The sequence below is a fragment of the Dermacentor silvarum genome, chromosome 2 (assembly GCF_013339745.2).
Source record: "Dermacentor silvarum isolate Dsil-2018 chromosome 2, BIME_Dsil_1.4, whole genome shotgun sequence".
In the NCBI taxonomy this organism is placed as follows: domain Eukaryota; kingdom Metazoa; phylum Arthropoda; class Arachnida; order Ixodida; family Ixodidae; genus Dermacentor; species Dermacentor silvarum.
The window spans coordinates 143633910-143653265 of NC_051155.1; positions in this window are offsets into that span (position 1 = coordinate 143633910).

Here is a 19356-nt window from a genome sequence, read left to right on the forward strand (position 1 = left end):
TATTTTCGCGATGTTTGGAGAATATTTTTACATATATTAAAAGCGTGAATTTTTAGTTTTAATGAAACTTTCTTTTCTGATATTGGGGATAAAATGCTTATGATACTGTGAGAGGCAGAATGCGACGTACTTTTTTCAGAAAAAAGTGTGTAACTTCATCGTCATTACAGAAGCTTGTCTGTTTTTGTGGTACTTTAAAATCAACTTTTGAAAAAAAAAACACAAAATGATTGTACATTATGTTTCAACTTTATTCATTTATTCACATACGTACGTTCGCTATAATATGAGTAAGCTGTAACGCCATGCAAAATGAATGTAGAAATCATTTCTTGAAGTATGTACAATACAAAAATCATACGAAAGATTCACAAAACTGCCGCACGTACCTTTCGTTTTTTTCTTCTTTGAGTGCACGCGCGATACTGGCGATCATGCCATCATACCCCAGGACAAAAAAAAAAGAAAAAAAAAGAAAAAAAAGAAATGAAGTTCTATTACAACACAATAGATCATTGGCCTCGCTTTAATGACGTGCTATGATACACGCTCAGAAAATGCACTGAAGTGGATGTCATGGGCGACATTTTCATGACTACACTAATTAGCACAAATGAAGACCAGGACGTAAACTGTACGTTCACCTGTTGTCTTTAAAGACACGCAAGACCATCTTCGAAGTGTTATTGGATCAGCGCGCGACGTGCGATCAGTGAGAGTCGTGAGACATCGTTCGAACAGCAGCAGGCAACGAACGGTACCATCTTTTGCCAATTAAGACTTCTTTACTTCTCCCCTCGGTGGCATCGGGTGCCACACCATAGGGCGCACAAAAAACCAAAGGGACTGCTGCTCACACCACACACTGCTAGCGAGTACCAGTAGCACGAGTCTGCCCACACCGGCCACCATTCGTCGGTCAGAAATCGAAACTTCGAAACCCAGCAGAACACCCAGCTCTGACGGAACGGTTCGGCACGGCTCATTCAAGGAGAGATAACCGGCTTCCTCACTCCGAAAGAACCGCCGCTCACTTACTGAACCACGGCTGCATCGCTCTTCAAAAGAGCGGCTCAAAAGATCCGGCTCGTTCCTGAGCGCTCTCTAGGAACGGTTCCTCACGCTCACTGAACGAGAGACAGCCCAGCCGGCTTCCTATCTTCGAAAGAACCGCCGCTCACTTAGTGAACCACGGCTCCCTCGCTCTTCAAAAGAGCGGCTCGCTCATGAGCGCTCAGGAGAGAGCCGGATCTCTTGAAGAGCGAGGGAGCCGTGGCGAAAAGAGCGACGCGCTCAGGAGCGAGCTGGATCTTTCGAAGAGCCAGGGAGCCGTGGCGAAAAGAACGGCTCGCTCCTGAGAGCTCAGGAGTGAGCCGGATCTTTTGAGCCGCTCTTTTGAAGAGCGAGGGAGCCGTGTGAGCGGCGGTTCTTTCGTTCTTCAGCCGAAGGCGAGGGGGTGAAGGCGACTCTTGCGAGGAAGGGCGGGGAGGGCAGTTGCTTTCTCGTACCGCTAATAGATGGCGCGAAAGTCGCACCCAGCAGAAGACACGGCTCTGACCGAACGCATCGGCACGGCTGTCTGAACGCCAGAGAACCGGCTCCCTTTCTCCAAAAGAATCGCCGCTCATTTTTACTGAACCACCGCTCACTCGCTGTTTAAAAAGAGCCGCTCACAAGATCCAGCTCGCTCCTGAGCGACCCATCTCTAATTCCTCGCTGGTCCTCACGTCGGGATCTTCTCGTAGCCGACGCTTTCATCTCCCGTTTCCTAGCATTCCCTCGCTGGACGTACTCGGGGTCTCCGGCTCGCCGTCGTCATTTTGCAGCGGCTTCTTCGGCTAACCGTGCTGAGTCCAATCGGCGTCGACGCTGGCAGTCTCGCTTAGAAGCGCGCCGCGATCCTTGGTAAGCAGCTTCTTCCTCGGCAGTGCGAACCTTCCTTGGTCACCCCATGTCTACGTCTGGCGCGCCGCCGCCGCCGCTTTCATACGGAACGAAGGAGGGCATCTACAGTTGGCTTGACGTCACGTCTGACTCGCGGCGCATGCGCAGTAGTGCGCACCTGGTAGCGCAGTCGTAGGGGAAGTGGGGTGAAAGCTGTACACAGATGTACGGGTATAGTGAACTAGAATATCTCCTAGTGGCCCGACCGCCTTCCGCTGGAAAGGGCCTACAGGGGAAGAAAGATGCGGTGGCGCTGTAGTCGGCCGCACTGGAAAGCGCGTCAGCTTTCTGGCCGTCGCGCTGTAAGAACGACCCCTTCGTCCAGTGTTTTCGGCGAGTGAAGTTTACCGTCACGAAAGTAATGCACGACTAGCTAGGACAAATGTTTTTGCTTCTGGTTTTTATTCTTTGCAGCTTCGTTATGCATATCGAAAAATTAAAATTACTGTCGCTTGCGTGTGTTGTAGTTGTGGAATCGTCTGGTATATAGAGACATAGCCGCAATACTTCACATTTTGCAGTGGTATTCGTTGCACTTTGCCTGGCTTATTTATTATCGACACTGTTTTTTATACGAACGTACAAAGCGTAAAATGAGTATTTGGGAACGCTTACCGCGATTTTCGAGAGCGGCTGAGCTGGAGAGCCGACTGCAATATGCAGGGTGTCCGAACTATCATGCACCAAGATTTAAAAATATGCAGATACCACGTAGCAGGACAGAACCAATGTAATGTTGTTTGCCGTCGCCTGGAGATACCCAGATTATTTTTTGCATTACGCCTAATTACATTATGAGTCTTAATTAATCAACCTGTCAAATATTACAATGAGATGAAAAGCGTCAATGTGAAAATTCAAGAGCAACATGAAAAACTCTCGAGACAGGTTTCTGTTGCTCAATACGTGCTAAATAAGAGTGCTTTTTCGAGTGTGATAGAAGCTCGCGAACACACGGAAAATTGCCGCTCGAGGCATTTTGTGTGTATTTGCTGGCAGAGTTATGAACAATTAATAAACAAAAAAGTTGTGATATAGCACAACAATGCACTTTTATTTACACATTATGCTAGCTTTTCAGTCGACCATTGTCCAACTGCTTGGTATAATGACCCTCATAAGCGACTAAGCTTAAAGTGTTGGTGCGACTTTCTCCTCGCTTCATCACGAGACTTGTTTAATAATAATAGTATATGGGGTTATACATGCCAAAACGACCATCTGATTATGAGACACGCCGTAGTGGGGGACTCCGGATTAATTTGGATGACCTGTGGTTCTTTAACGTGCACCGTAAATGCAAGTACACGGGTGTTTTCTGCATTTCGCCCCCATCGAAACGCGGCCGCCGTGGCCGGAGTTCGATCCCGCAACCTCGTGGTCAGCAGCCAAACACCATAACCACTGGGGAACCACGGCGGGTGAGACTTGTTTACCCTTTAGTATAAAAGGGGAGCAAGCGTTGTGGTACCCCTCGGAATTGTAACTGCAGTTTCATTGATCATGTGAACATAATGCCTCAAGATAAAATGCGGCTCGAAGTCCAGTTCACAAACAGCTCAATGAGGGTCCAGCGGCTTCTCAAGCCTGTGGAGATTTCGCTGCCAAACAAGCCTTTGGATCAACAAGACTGATTCTTGGGCTAGTTGGTACGGTTTACAGAACAGCGCTATCCTGTGTCTCTGTCACGTCCCTGTCTTTTTTGAATTGCGCTAAAGGCTTTGCCAATATGAGGAAGCCTTTGATGTTCATCTTTCGGAGCCTTAAAAAGCGATAACTTGCGCTCCTGGGCTGTTCTTGCATAGCCAGTTGCGCAGCCTGGCACATAACAGTGGTTTAACTGCCGCTTGGGCGGCAGCATAAACACTGACGCAGCAAAAGGCGCGAAAGAAACGACGTTCCGCGACGACGACATCGAAAAACAACGTGCAGACGCCGAAGCGGCGCACACTCGCTTCAAGTGCGAAGGCGACAGCGTCGCCACTACTTTATTGCGATAGCAATTATATGGACACTTCCACCGGATTTCTGCCGTCGGCGTCGCCGTCGCCGTCGTCGTCGTCGTCGCCGTGAGGTTCCGTATAGATAAAATCTTCGCCGCGCGCCGTATGCCCGAGCGGAAGCGTGCGCGGACGCACGCTGTCATGGAGAGGCACTCAATCTTCCACGCGCAAGCAAGGAAGCGGGAAGCGAGCGCCGGAGGGAGCGGGGGGGGGGGGGGGGGGGGGGCGCATTTCTACTCTGCCAACAACCGCGCTCGTCGCTCGCTCGCACCGACTCTTATCTCCACACGGCTCTGACCTTTATGCGCTGTGCATTCGCCGCTCAGTTTCCGTTGAAGCGATAGACCGCACGTACCTTCGCCCGCTGCGGCGTATATGCGCTTGCTGCCGGCGTTTTGACAGTCGTTGTCTGCAGTCATTCAGTGTGATCTATTCATGTTTGTTTGTGCGCGCTCACACCACAGTTAGTAATAGTCGGGCCACATTTTCCAACGCACGCTACACATGCAATGCTGCCCGGATCGGCAATGCAGCGCTACAGGTGTGTCCCTTCGCACGCGTTGCCCACGGGCAGCGCTTCTCATCAACATCACCGTTTCACACGCGCCTTCGCGTGGTCATCGAGTCTCTCTTCATGTCAGTCTAATTACGCCGCAGCACACCTGCTTACTTAATCAGCTCATGTTTACTACAATTCATATTGCTACCAAAGCCGCTCACCTTACTTCGTATGACATTGCTGTGTTGCTATCGCATTCATTGCTTCGCCCTTAGGGCGAAACTGTGACATTTCTTTCCAAAGCGGGTACGCGACGCGCAATAGGATGCGCCTCCGCTCGACCCACTGTAAAACATTCTAGTACACTATAGAGAAAGGAATTCAACAAAAGCTCACACTCCCATAGGCATGGAAGAAGGAAAAAAACTAGGAGGGAGCGTCACGTGACAATCTTGAAGCCTAGTCATACAAAATTGAGAGGAATGGGATGATGGGAAATAGGCCCTCACGTGATAGGCAAGCGGTAGATTTTACTCGGCTCGCTTCGGATGGCTTCGGTTTCGTCTGCTGCGGGGGTTTCGGAATATGCGCACATACTCGGCGTGGCAAACGCGCGCCGAGGTTAGTGAATGAATTCGAGTGTGTGAAGCATTTGAGTCTCGCCGCTTAATTAGCAGACAGGCGCCAAGGCTGTTGCGAACGATGGCGTCGGTTAACTGGCATTGCGCCCAACAATCCGGGAGGACCACCTCAAGGACGACTGGTTGCGTTTCGGTGTGGTTTCAGGGAAACGTGGGAACCTTTCGCCCTGCAAACATGTGAAGGCAACGAAGCCGCCCTTCCGACGACGATTCGTTGCGTTTGACGACGTCTTCTGGGAAACAATGATGCCTTTCGCCCCCGCAAAAATGTACGCAGGTGATTAAGCGAGCGTACATGTCCGAACAGCGCCTCCTCGTTGGCCCGAAGAGACTGTTTCTACGGGAAAAAATTTCGTCCCGTATTGTGCCCAAGGACGGACTGGCGAGCCGGAGACTCCGAACATATTTAGGGCCGTGCCGGCCCGTAGTTAAGGTAACGCAGTCGATACTGTTTCTCTGCTCAGTCTTCGGCCTCTTAGCAGACCGGCGAGAACTCCCGTCAGCAGTAGGCGCACCTGCGTAATGAAGTGTTGTGTGCCAGGATGCCCTAATCGAACAGAAAATCGGCGCGATGGTCTGTCCTTCCATAGGTAAGCACAATGAATGTTTCTTTATTTATGAAAATTGAACTGCAATATTCGCTATCGCTAGTGACTACGTGGTCGTGTGAATTATAACTGACGAAATAGTGGTGCAATACTATTCAAGCCATTTTTCCCAACTTTGTCATAATTCCCACTAAGCGTACACTCCTAAAAAGCCCACGATGTGAAGCTATTTATTGTCGAAGAAGTACATTTCCTGCTATAAAAATTATTATTGACTGAATTTTGTATTTATTTCTTGTGGGTAAAACCAATCAAAATTGCAATAAAACGAATTAATTGAAGAAACCACGACACATTAGTCTTCACATAACGTACCAAGTTTTGCAATAGTCGCCAAGAACAATAATTTTGTAGAGAATATTCTGATTGTAGTAACTCGGCTTGTGAGTGCAAAGTTCAAACATCATGTTGCAAAGTTCAATCACTCCTCATGTTGAGGCTAAATATCATTTTCTTTCTTTTTTCAGAAGATATGATGTTGGTTGCCATATTTTAAACAAGTAAATGACAGTTGAGATGAAATAACGCAGTTTTACTTTAAATTACTGGAGTGAACATCATTTTCATTCATTTATTAGTAGTACCCTGAAGGCCTGGAGGCATTACAGAGGGGGCATTACATTACATTATGTATGTGTTACAGCTATATCTATGATATTTTTCTGTGAAACATGCACTGCAAAGTTACTCCAGCTCCATTTTCCCCGAAATTCAATTAGCTGTATGTGTATTTTACAAGCACACTTAGATCAAACATAGTTTTCTACACAAGGGGATGCGGTGTGTTGGGAAAGCGTGCACAGATCACGCGAGGTCTTTTGCATGACTCTGCAAAAGTTGTGTCAATGCATTCCACAGCAAATGTTATTGTTGGACCTTAAAAATATCTGGTGGGCTATTCTTTAACTGCAGACGCTTGCAAAGGACGATGCCACAGCAATGAGTCAACCTTAAAGGGAAGCAGCTACATCCACGGCAACATAACAGCATCACGTTGAGCCAGTAAGTTGATGCACAGCTGTATGCAGCCATAATGCATGTTTCCAGTTTGATCATACCTTTTTCATGACTGTGGTAGATGTCATCCACGATTCCTGAAGTGAAATATGCTTTTCTTATATTCAGGCAGGTTTCTTTCAAGCCACAATGGATATGGACATCTTTGCGGGCTTCTCTGATGTGCTAGCAGAGGGTACTGCTACATCTGCTAGCGCGACCTTGACTGATTCAGACATTGTTGATGAGCCTTTCGAAATCCAACATGTCCTGGCATGTTTGATTGTCGTAATGATCACAGAGCTTGCTTAGGACATTTTCTCACATGTGCGCCTTGGTTCATTCATGTTCTGATCTGCTTTGCAAAAATCTGGTGTTTCCCTGTAATATATATTTTGGATTTCACCTTTAAAGTAATTACTGCAGTTTCAAAATGCATATGAGACTGTCATACAGCTTTTTGTAAGATGTTTTCGATAGACTTAGAAGATATATTAGTAATGGTCAGAATGAAGAGAAAGATAGAACTGTTCAACCTATCAACGGCTACATTACAGCCCTTTTTTGACACAGGTGACAAGCATACTGCGTTCAAATTTCATTGTTAACACTCGCAAAAGCAAGTGCTAATGAATGAAAGCCATATATGCTACATCATAATCTCATTTTAGTCAAGCTAGGATAAGTAAATAAAACAAAGTGCAGCAAAGCAGTGTTATGCAAAATGAAAAACTACTTTTTTTCAGTAGAGTTGGAATAAGGAAAACACACTCCTTCTCTGAATTATACTTCAGCCATGTCCTTTCATTACACGCATAATTAACACCCTTGCTAGGCTTCAACATTTACTACAGTAATAAAATTTATAACATGCGAACTGTGCTGGTAAGCTTTATCAACATTTTTTGAGACAGTAGATAAAAATACAGTATATAGCCACAGCCACTGATCTCCTTAACAATGTCCTGCTTGCTGGTCATTATTGTGCTTAAATTTAGATAAAGCCAATGGTGTCGCTATTAGTCCTCGGTTTTAGCTTCAACTGTGCATCTGGTGTTTCGTTTGCACGGTCCGCAATTTCAAGTTATGTTGCAGTAAGCAGTCCCTCCTCATTGTACTTGGTGTATTTTGTCCAGTCTCCCAGTCCAAGGCTCTCCAGGACGCTCAAGGGTGAAGCTTCTGCAGCACTACCTACACACAACCCAGTGACACCTCGAACAGCAAGGCATACTATGGTGAGGATAATACTCGACCACTACAATTTTTACATACTTGTTTCCTTAGGTAACTGCAAGTGAAGTAGCATATATTTTCGTAGCAACTGTTTAATAGCTGAAGCATAATAAATGTCACTCAGTGAACTGCACGTGGACACTAACATTTATGATCATGGCAACCATCTAATTAAATACTGAAACATTCATATTCGTCCACAGCAGTATGAGTTTCCTCAGGGTTTGCATTAAACACCAATTAGCGGCCAATAATCCTTTTTCAATTTCTCTTTTCCATTCAAATGACACAAAACGAGAAGACCAACAGGTTTTTCACAATTTTCTATGCTCTTTATTTGTTCGATCGGTCACAATGAGCCGTGATATACAAGCTCAGTATATTTTGCCCACTCAAACTAAAAGGCTTCTGTGAAACATCTCTCATTGAACTATGCTACATTGGCCTCTTCTGTGTTAGTTGTTTTGTACCTTTACCTTTCCTGCCTCGGCCCCGATGGGCCTGCAGTATTTAGCAAATAAGTAAACAAACAAAATTAAGTGGCACTAGCAAGCTCGTGTGCATGGCAGTTTTATGCCCCCACAGTTTTTAAGTTCACAAAAGTGTAAGCGGAAACCGTCGTGAGCAAGGTAATGACCTAAAATTAAGCATTATATTCTTCATAGCTTGCACAAGAGTGTATGCCACAACAATTAAGTACTTTGTTCTGCGTACGTGCTTTGTGTCATGTTGGTCGCTCATGCACCTGTTACAGCACGTGATATTTTACAGCCACAGCCAGCAGAAGACACGCCTGAAAAGGCCTTTCTGAGGCATGAAGTATGGCGTTACACAATTACAAACTGCGACCAAGAAGACGATGAAGACTCTACGACAATCCCATCAACGGCTTCTTCAAAAGGTTGCTCATATCGAAGATGTCATAGAAGATTTATCTGACAATCGCATTCTAGGAAATGAGGATGTCGCCACATTTCAGAGTCTTGGTGGGGCAAGAAATCACTTGCTCATGCGTCAACTGCCACATAAGTCTGGTGCCAGCAATGTCACGCGCTTACTCGCCAGAGCTCAGGCCGTTTGCACTGACTTTGCATTTTTATTCCCCTAGAAGCATACAGATATGTACGAGCTGTTTTCAAGACATGCCTCCCGCATCCAAAGACACTGTGTAAATGATATCAATCCATTGATAGGGCTGCTGGCTTTTCAAAAGAGGCAATGACTGCCTTTGCTATGAAGGTAAAGCACGGCTCTCCACATTATGCAATCTGGTTGTGGATGAGATGGCCATTAAGAGAAGTGGTGTGGGATGAAAAAAGCTTCCATGGATATGTTTACATGGGCATTGATGTCAATGATGACAGCTTTCCAGTTGCCAAAGATGCATTTGTTTTAATGCTTGTTGCAATCAATGGCAGATGGAAGCTGCCGATTGGCTACTTTCTAGTGCATGGCCTTGGTGGTGAGCAGAGGCACAATTTGGTGCTGCAAGCTGCTAGCTTCACTCACGAAAAAGGTGCACACATTGTGAGTTTGACCTGCGATGGCGCTGCAGCGAATTTGTCATTGCTGCACATCCTTGGCTGCAAGATGGACCTGACTGAGCTGGATGCTTGTTTTCTGCATTCAGTGATGCAAAAAGCATCTCTTTGCCATGTTGGATCCCTGTGACTAGAGCACTGCACGGGCTCGGGCTTACCCGAAAGCCCGGGCCCGGGCCGGGTAGAGCAGTTTTTTCACGGGCTCGGGCCGGGCTCGGGCACGGCGTGTGCTTTTTGACCCGGGCCCGGGCCGGGCTCGGGCTTTCTGCGAGTTATTCTCGGGCTTCTCAACTCTGAAAAACATGTATTTTTCGGTCTCGGGCCGGGTTCGGGCCGGTTTCGAGCCGGGCTCGGGCTGGGCTTGGGCTTAAGGTAAAGGGGTGGCGGGCCGGGCCGGGCGGGTAACGTAGATTATTTCCGGGCCCGGGCCGGGCCCGGGTCTCACCATAAAAGTTTTGATCGGGCTCGGGTGGGCCGCCCAATGTAAAAACGGGCCCGAGCCGGGCCCGGGCCGCAAAAACCGGCCCGTGCAGTGCTCTACCTGTGACATGTTGAAGCTACTGCGGCACACCCTGTTTGATAAAAAGGCTATTGTGATACGAACAAACAGTTCATACTGTTGAAACACATTGATGAGCTGCATGAAATCCAGTACACAGAGGGCCTACATTTGGCAAACAAACTTAGACAAGCATATATTAACTGGAAAAACCAGCCCATGAAAGTCCCATTGCTGGCTCAAAGGTTTAGTCAAAGGTTTAGTCAATCGGAGAAGAAGAAGAAGTTTGGTTCGACACAGTTGCACTGCTGTCTCGCTCCCTAGTGTTTTTGATTTTTTTTTCGACGTTTCGTCAACCAGAATTGTCGAAAACGTCGGACGACTCGCCAAGATACCTTCCCTACCGGAGGCCGGGGGCGCCTTCGCCTCCCGCCGCTTCGATAGGAGCCTGCAGAAGAGCCTGATCTGGTAGCAACGGGAGCTCCGTCATGACTACGCCTGACCTGACACCGGGACAGAGGCAACCAACTGACCCTGAGAGCAACCGTGAATGTAAGAGATATAAGGCGACAGAAACAGACGACGAGTCTACGCTTATTGATGACTGTGAGATAGCTGACATCACAGATCTAGACGATGAAGGCTTCAGGCTTGTGCGTCACCGCAAGGAGAGGACCGTCGGAATCCCAGTGATTATTACGCCTGTCACAGAAGGAGCCGACCTGAAAAAGGTGAATCCCATTGCTCTGTCTACGGAAATTGAAGAAATTCTTGGCGCATCGCCAGTTAGGAGCCGATTTACTGCTCAAGGGGCGCTACTCCTAGATGTACAGACAGAAGAACACGTGAACGCCCTTCTCAGTTGCAAGTCAATCTCAGGGACCGCAATCTCAGCACGAGTGCCCAATTCGTACCTACAAAACACTTGTATTATTAGAGGAGTGCCGAAGTGGTACACTGACGAGGAACTGTTGAACTACCTAAAACCACAAGGTGTTTATCATGCAAGGAGAGTCACGCGACGCGTCCAAACTTCCGAATCCGAATGGGAGTCCAGGCGAACCAGCACCGTGGTTCTAACGTTCACTCCAAACACAGACCGCCCAGAGAAGATCAACTTGGGCTTCACAAGACACCAGACCATTGACTACGTTGAGACACCACCGCGGTGCTTCAAGTGTCAGCGCTATGGACATGTGGCCAAGTACTGCCGTGGTGATCAGCGGTGTAAGAGATGTGGAGGACCGCATGATTTCAAAACATGCACGTGCAGGGAGAACTTTCTTTGTGCAAACTGTAGTGGTGGTCATCCAGCTAGTTATAGCAAGTGTCCTACGCGGGCAGCGGCAATAAAGCGAAAGAAAACGTTTATCTTGGGGCCTACAGCAAAGGATGAGAAGAATAAGACGAAGAAAAAGACGGAGAGTCGCAGAGAGTCAGACGACACCATATGGGGTGAAACTGATTTCCCAAGCCTGAAGCCTCCTTCAGGAACCCAGAACACAGTGGTGCCATCGCGCAGCGGACCGGCTAAAGCAGTCAAATCAATGAACAGAGTCCCCATAGAAGAGAAGACTGCTGAACAACCGGAACAGCGAAGCTATGTGTCTGCACTGCAGCGACCCCAATCGCGTTGCGATGAAAAAACACCACAGGAGGACTGCCAACAGGTGCTACGTGCTCTCTTCAAGGCCCTGCGATCACACATAGAGAAGATGCCAGCGAGCTCGATGAAGGACATGCTCGAAGTAGTCCTGGCTCTCGAGTCAGTGATTCTAAGCTCTGCCTCTTCTTAAAACACCTAACAATATGGATGTGGTCAGGACACAATGTTCACCATCTCGCCCAAAGGTGCCCCTTATTATGCAATGGAACTGTGCGGGTCTTGCGTGCCATTTACCTGAACTGTCGCTTTTCTTACGCAACATGCCTGTGCCAATATTGGCCCTGTCCGAGGCTGGTCTTCCAAGGTCTAGATCAATTGCTGGTTACGTCGCACATGGAAACCAAAGTATTCCGACATTTCCGAATGGAAGCGCCACGCTATATGTCAGACGTGAAATACCGCATTACGTTCTCCCAGTTCAAGACCTTTGCAGCAGTGCTTTGGAGGTCACTGCTGTACAAGTGCGGCTGGGAAACCGAAGCCTCAGCGTGGCGTCCGTGTATGTGAGCTCTCGCCAGTAGGTCTCGATGGGAGAAATCATAAGAGACCTATGCAGCCGCTGCCCGGCTCCGAGGATTATATGTGGGGACTTTAACGCACACCATACTCTTTGGGGCGACAAGGTGACTGATGCACGTGGGAAGCAAATTGTTAGTGCCTTAGACACTGAGGGACTCTGCGTGGCGAATGACAAACAACCAACGTTTTTTCGACCACCGGCCTCTTACAGTGTCATTGACTTGACCTTATACTCAGCAGACATCCTCGCATCGTCAACGACGAGTAAAGATAGAATGGGTAGTGACCATTTTCCTGTCTTCGTCAACATTGCTGGATATAGAACCAACGGCCGAAAATCCTGTCCTGTGACGCGTTGGGATACATACAGGGACGGCCTCAGTGAATCATCTGGAGACCTGTTCGCGGACATGCTACGTAGCAAGAGATTAGCTACCGCTGAGCTGAAGCTACCCGAACACTTTCCCGCTCCGGATCTAAAGCTAAAAAATCTATGCGCTGCTCGTAGAAGAGCGGAACGGAGGCTGATGAGGGCGAAGGGCGATCGCCCTTCGCCCTCATCAGCCTCCGTTCCGCTCAGCTGAAGACGGTATACAACAGAATTAACGCGGTGATTCGACGTTACACGAAGAAACTAAGAAGAGATCAATGGGCAGCATTTTGTGCAAGCCTATCGGTCTTCACGCCAGTTCCAAGGATATGGTGGGTCATTAATAACCTTGCAGGAAACTTTCGACCAAACAAGCCATTTGAAGCCCTCGCATTGAAGTTAGGCAAGACGCTCGATTGTCTTGCGAATGCCTTTGCCCAAGTATACTCTTCTGGAAGGTCAGCCGGCACAACCAACCCGCCTCCGCCGCTATCGTCGTCTCCGATGGATGCTCCTTTTACACTGAGAGAGATGGAGCTAGCTATGAGCAGCCTCCGACGTCGCTGTGCGGTGGGACCTGACCGAATAAGTAATCAGATGCTGACGAACCTACCGATTGAGCAACGACGTGACTTGCTGGCATTTTTTAACAAAGTGTGGGCTAGAGGGGATATCCCACATTTATGGAAGGTAGCATGGGTGGTAGCGGTTCTGAAGCCTGGAAAGAATCCTGCAGCTCTGGACTCATACAGACCGGTATCGCTGACCTCCTGTGCAGCGAAGCTAATGGAGAAGATGGTGTGCACAAGACTCACTTGGTCTGTAGAGCAGGGTCGAAAACTACCGCCGTGCATGACTGGGTTTCGCCAGCGTCTAAGTGCTCAAGACAATGTGCTAGACCTGCTTAGCCACATAGAACATTACAGTGCGGATGGCCTGTCGACACTTGCTGTTTTTATGGATATTTCCAAGGCTTACGACTACGTGTCTCCAACAGCCATCATCAGCCAGTTACAAATTATTGGCGTCACGGGTCATCTCTTGCACTTCATACATACGTTTCTCAATGATCGCCGTATCAGAGTCCGTCTTGGTAACACTTTGGGCGATGAAATAGGTATATTTCGCGGCGTGCCACAGGGGAGTGTTTTATCTCCCTTATTGTTTAACATCGCCATGGCTAGCCTCCCAAGAGTACTAAACCATCGAACACCAGTGAAGATATCTATATATGCCGATGATATCTGCATATGGGTCTCCGGCTATCAGCATCGGCGCCTCGCACGAATAGCCCAGGGAGCAGTAAATGCCATTCAGGGCCACTTGGCAACGCTTGGACTATCACTATCAGCAGAGAAATCATCATTCATACTATTTCCTGGAGTTAAAAGAAAATCTACACGCTTGAAGCTGAATATGGACGGATACCACATTCGACAAGTCACCAACGTCCGATTTCTTGGCGTTACCTTGGACCACAGGCTAATCTGGCGCCGCGCTGTTGACCACGTTGTGGCGTCATCGTCACAGAGGCTACATGTGCTCAAGCGAGTCGCTGGCATACGCTGGGGCAATCACCCGACGTCGATGCTACGGCTACATACAGCGTTGGTTACCAGTCGGATCCTGTACCAGCTACCCCTGATGTCACCCTCAGATAGCCAATACGAGCGTTTAGAAGCCATCCACAGAAAAGGTATTCGGCTTTGCCTTGGAGTCCCTCAGCCAGCGTCGAACAAGAAAGTGCTCTACGAAGCTGAGTCACGCCCTCTGCGACTTCAGGCTTCCCAGAGTCTCATGATCCAGTTACTACGATTGAGTGAGTCTACGCCCGGCAAAGCCCTGTTAAGACGTATAAGTAACAGGCCACGGTCACATTTTTATGCAGCACTGAATACACTTCGCGTCTTAGGATTGCGCTGCTCGAGACAGAGGGAAAAGATAGAACCGCCCTGGACATTCGAGGACATCACATGCGACTTAAGTATACCACGATTGCAGTCAAAGAGCTGCATTCCATCTGCAGAAGCCAAGTCATTAGTCCTATAACATTTGCACACGACTTACCCGAACCACCTACAAGTATACACAGATGGCTCTGTCAAAGTCGACGAAGACCGCTGTGCAGCTGCATTCTGTATTCCCTCTCTGAGATATACATGGTCTGGCCGTCTGGACTGTATGGCCTCGTCGACAGTTGTGGAAGGCGTAGCAATAGCTTCTGCTCTGCGCAAACTAAAGACTCTGCCTTCGCAGAAGGTGGTTGTCCTTACGGACTCAAAGGCCGCGTTACAACAACTATACCGCGGTCTGCCATCCACCAAGTTCCCACGCAAATCACTATCCCTTGTGAAAGAACTCAAGAACAAAGGCTTCACGGTAAAGTTTCAGTGGATTCCCTCCCACATTGGTATTACTGGCAACGAAAAAGCTGATGCGCTTGCATACGCAGCGCTCTATCATCCTCCAAAAATCAAGGCTCCAAAGAGTAATCAAGTGAAAAAATCGGACATTCGAAATCACTTTGGGACGCTTTGGGCTCCACCACATATGCCCTGCGTAACCAAGAGATTTCATCGAGAGGAAGCATCACTTTTATATCGAATCAGGACAGGATCTGCAAGTACACCGGCCTGGTTATTTAAGACGGGACGAATCTATTCTCCGAACTGTACGGCATGTGACGAGACAGGAGATATTGAACACTTTCTGTGGTCATGCCAGCAATTCCAAGTTGAAAGGGACGCTCTCCTGGAGAATCTACAAAAAAAGGACCTTCCGCATGCGTGCCTGCAACACCTTCTATTTCCCGAGGGATCAGTTATAGCCCGCACAGAAACTTCACGTCTCCTTATGGAATTCTTAAGAGAGACTGGTTTGATGGACATATGGTGAAACCATTCAGCGATATTGTAAGAGACGCTCAGGCGGAGCAATTGCCGGCCTTGATCGCCAGGCTAAACCCGCCTGTTGCTACAATTCACCACCACCACCACCACCACATTAGTCAATCGGTAGCAGATGCTCTTAGTGACTGCACAGCTAAAAAAATGTCAAAATTTTCAAATTCCTTGCCAACAGAAGAGTTTATCAGACATATCAACAACACATTTGACATTTTAAATTCCAGACATCCAAGGCAAGAAGAATAGAAAAGACCGCTCTGTCCTGAAAATGTGGCTCCTTTCACTGCGTATGTCAAAGAACTGATGGCCTACTTTTGCTCGCTTAAGGAGTCTGCAGCTCGTAAACTAATGACAGGGACCAACCAAAAGACAGTCTTCATTTGCTTTGTGGTTTGCTTAGACAACCGTCTATACAACCACTTGGTTACAGAAAAGGGTCTATTGGCATATCTTCCGACTTCCAAGCTCAGTCAGGACCACCTTGAGTTACTTTTTGCTGCAATACAATCATTTGGGGGCTGCAGTGACAACCCAACAGCAAAGCAGTTTGCAGCAGCATTGAAGCGTATGATAGTTCGCAATGAGGCCAAGGACATCGATGGCGGAAATTGCTTTCTATCAGAACACATCGAAATTCTCTTTGTACGCTCCTCTGAAAAACCATCCTCCATCGATTTAATTAACCTCACTGCCCTCAGAGAAGCCCTGCAGCCAGTGAACCACTCACGGAAGCAATTTTACAGGATCATGGTTACTCTGCTGACCCAGGCAGGGTGTCGGAGCTTGGGTGCCTGCGGCTCGCAGTACAGGAAGAATTGCCACACAAGTTTCCTCGTGGGTGAATTATGTTCATGATGGCCCACACAATTAATTCCTTTATCCATCAACTTCAGCTGTCCCACCAGGCTTTATGTTAAGGCATTCGTTTTTCGAGTGACTTTGTAAAGTGCATATATTGTTCAAGAGCGTTGTACGCAGATGTCAAGCTTTTATAGAGAGAAAATGTGATACCTAACTGTAAATTCTGCAAGTACATGTTTGTTGTCTTGCTGAATGATGTAGCTTGAATCACCCGCATGCAAATTTTGCTTAAACAATTGTTCTGCTCAGCCGAAGCTAAACAGTGTGGACAATGACGGTAGGTTAGCTGGCCTACCTTTCACTAGAGCAAACTGTGTGACCACATGGACATGCTGTGAATGCTCTCAATGCATTGTGTGAGCTAAGTATACTCTTGAGGATGACAATTATGGAGATGAAATCGTCGCCGCGCGCCGCCGAACGCTGTATGTGCGAGTGAAAGGGCGCGAGCGACGCGCGCTTTAACGGGGAGTGAACGCACGGCGGAGAACAAACGCGCGTTTTGTGCCGTGCTCCCTTAAGGGCTGCAGAAGTAGGCGTCTCTTTCCTCCTTTACAATCACCATATATGTAGAGCAAACGCGCCTTCTTCTGACGCACGAAAGGCCGTGGGAGGGGGGGCAGGGAAGGGAGGCGACGTTTAGCTGCGGCACCAAGTGCCTATTTATATCAGAGGCTCCGGCAACAGTCACCAACGCCGCACGCATTTTGTGCGAACGCGGGCAAAACGCCGACGGCGTCGACAACAGTGCTGTGTGTTGCCGGTGCTGCTGCATGTCCAAGTTTGTACAGCGGATAAAACTACTATCCTTACTCCGTATAGCTCTCTACTAAGTTGCTATCGCAATTGATGTTTTGCCTTTCGGGTGAAACTGCGACAACTTTTTTTTAACACGAAAGTGTTTAATGCCGGGGTCCACCAAGACTTCACTGACGTATTTCCGTCACGGAAATACGTCATAGAACATAATACAAAGAAAGAAACCAGAAGAAAAAGTTCCACAAACATGCAAAATTTGGAAATCGAACCCACGACCTCTCGGTCCGCGACGATAGATCGCCGAGCGTTTAACCCATTGCGCCACAAACGCATTTGCAGAGAGCTACACAGACGCGCCTTATATATCTAACACTCCTCCGTGTACCCGCGCTCTTGCTCGGGGCGGTGCCGCCGCCTACGAGCAGAAAAGAGAAGTACTGCATTATGACACTAACGCGCACCGACAGTGAACGCTTCGGTGGTCTCAGCACTACGACGCCTCGATGCCAGCATTCGAAGGGACGCTGGCATCAAGAAGCACTACCAACGCCACCTAGGTGGCGTTCACCGTACTCAGCACAGCGGAGCGTCGCCTCCGCAATTAGCTCTGAAAATGTTTCTGAAGTTGATCGCGGAGGCTGCAATTACGACGCGCTGTACGCGCTGATTTGACTCGGTGACGATTCAGTTACGTGCTTTGTCTTGCGCGTTGTATTAGTGTGTCAGTTACGTGCTTCGTCTTTCGCGTTGTGCTAGCGTGTGCAGCGTAGTGCAGCTTCCATATGCACGACGGTTGCTCATGGTCATCGACGTTGGTAGTCGTGATGGAGGAGACGTGCCACCAGGCGTCAGCGTGGGTGCATCAACGCCTAAGGGCGCTTTAGCCACAAAACACCAATAGACATTATATATCAATGTGCAATAAACATTACACTACTTCTGTGAAGACACGTTTCACTTTCGTGTTCTATACCGATTCCTATATAAGAGGGATCAACCACATTTTTTTGGTTTGATTTGGTCGGGTACTATTATTTATGTTTATCCTGTATGTCTTTTTCCTGACCTTTGTGGAAATTAGCCACTGTCACCTGGAATTCTGTTGGTTTTACTATTTTCAAAATAATTTAACGTGCTCACTCTGTTCACTTGCTTTACAATAGCCTTTTATGATGCCAGATTCACTGTAACCACAAACATTTGGTGTATACCACTCAATGAGTGTTTTATATACCGTGAAATATTCATTCATTTGAGGTTCACAACGTAATAGAGCCGTCGCCTCTTAATTTTGCGGTGTGTTGGCTCAGATTCGACGGTGCTAACTTTTCTGTAGGTATGTGATACAACATAAGCTTTGTTGTACATTTTACTTGCAGCAAAATGCATTGTATTTTAATGTTGCCATACTTAGTTTGTGGGTCTGACCTCACATCAATTCTTTCAACTTTGACTTTGTGAACTACCACTCTTTTTTTTCTATTTCTGCATATGTATTGCTTACTTTTCTGACAAGCACAATCACCAAAGCCTTTCGATATTTGTGAGGACAGCGCAAATATAAATATTATACAATTATAGCCCTGTATTGAAGGCGTAGAATACAAGGCATTGTAAGCAAAACTGCAGCTACATTCAAGGACAGCTGATCCCATTAACCACTTTTATTAAAGGTATCAATACTGCGTGTGATATAGTTTACTTTGTATAACATTACTATACAAATGTCCTGTGGCATACAAGTATGCTAATATACTGATACCGAAGAGCAGTGGCACAATAAGTTTTCCTACTTGCTGTTTATAATTTTCTTTTGTGTATTATCTTTGCAATGTACTTCATTTAAATTATAAATGTGGCTTCCTTCTGTATTTGTGTGAAATCTTCTGGCTCCTATAGGAGCAATAAACATTTAATAAAGAATGCAACAATTACTGTTGTCATAAAAATGTGCTTTCCATAGTACAAGTACACCAGCAACACAATGAATCCACAAGTGCAAATGAATGCTGCCTTTTTTCCCTTGCTGCTATGTATTGAGTTTTCATGCCGTTTCACACTAGCAGAGGAAGAAGAGTCCCCCTGGCAGTGTTTGACTCTAGGACATAATTATGCTGTGGAGCTATACTCGCATTCGAAACAGCCTCTAGATAATGCACAAATTCCGTCCACTTGCTTTATTATATAATGAAAATGGATCCCGAGGCGCGTCTCAACAGCGTCGTCGCACCACACAATCTTGCAAAATAGTGCACGTAAATCTGAATAAACAGCGACGAATTCTGCGTTTAGAATGCAGGCTAATGCTATT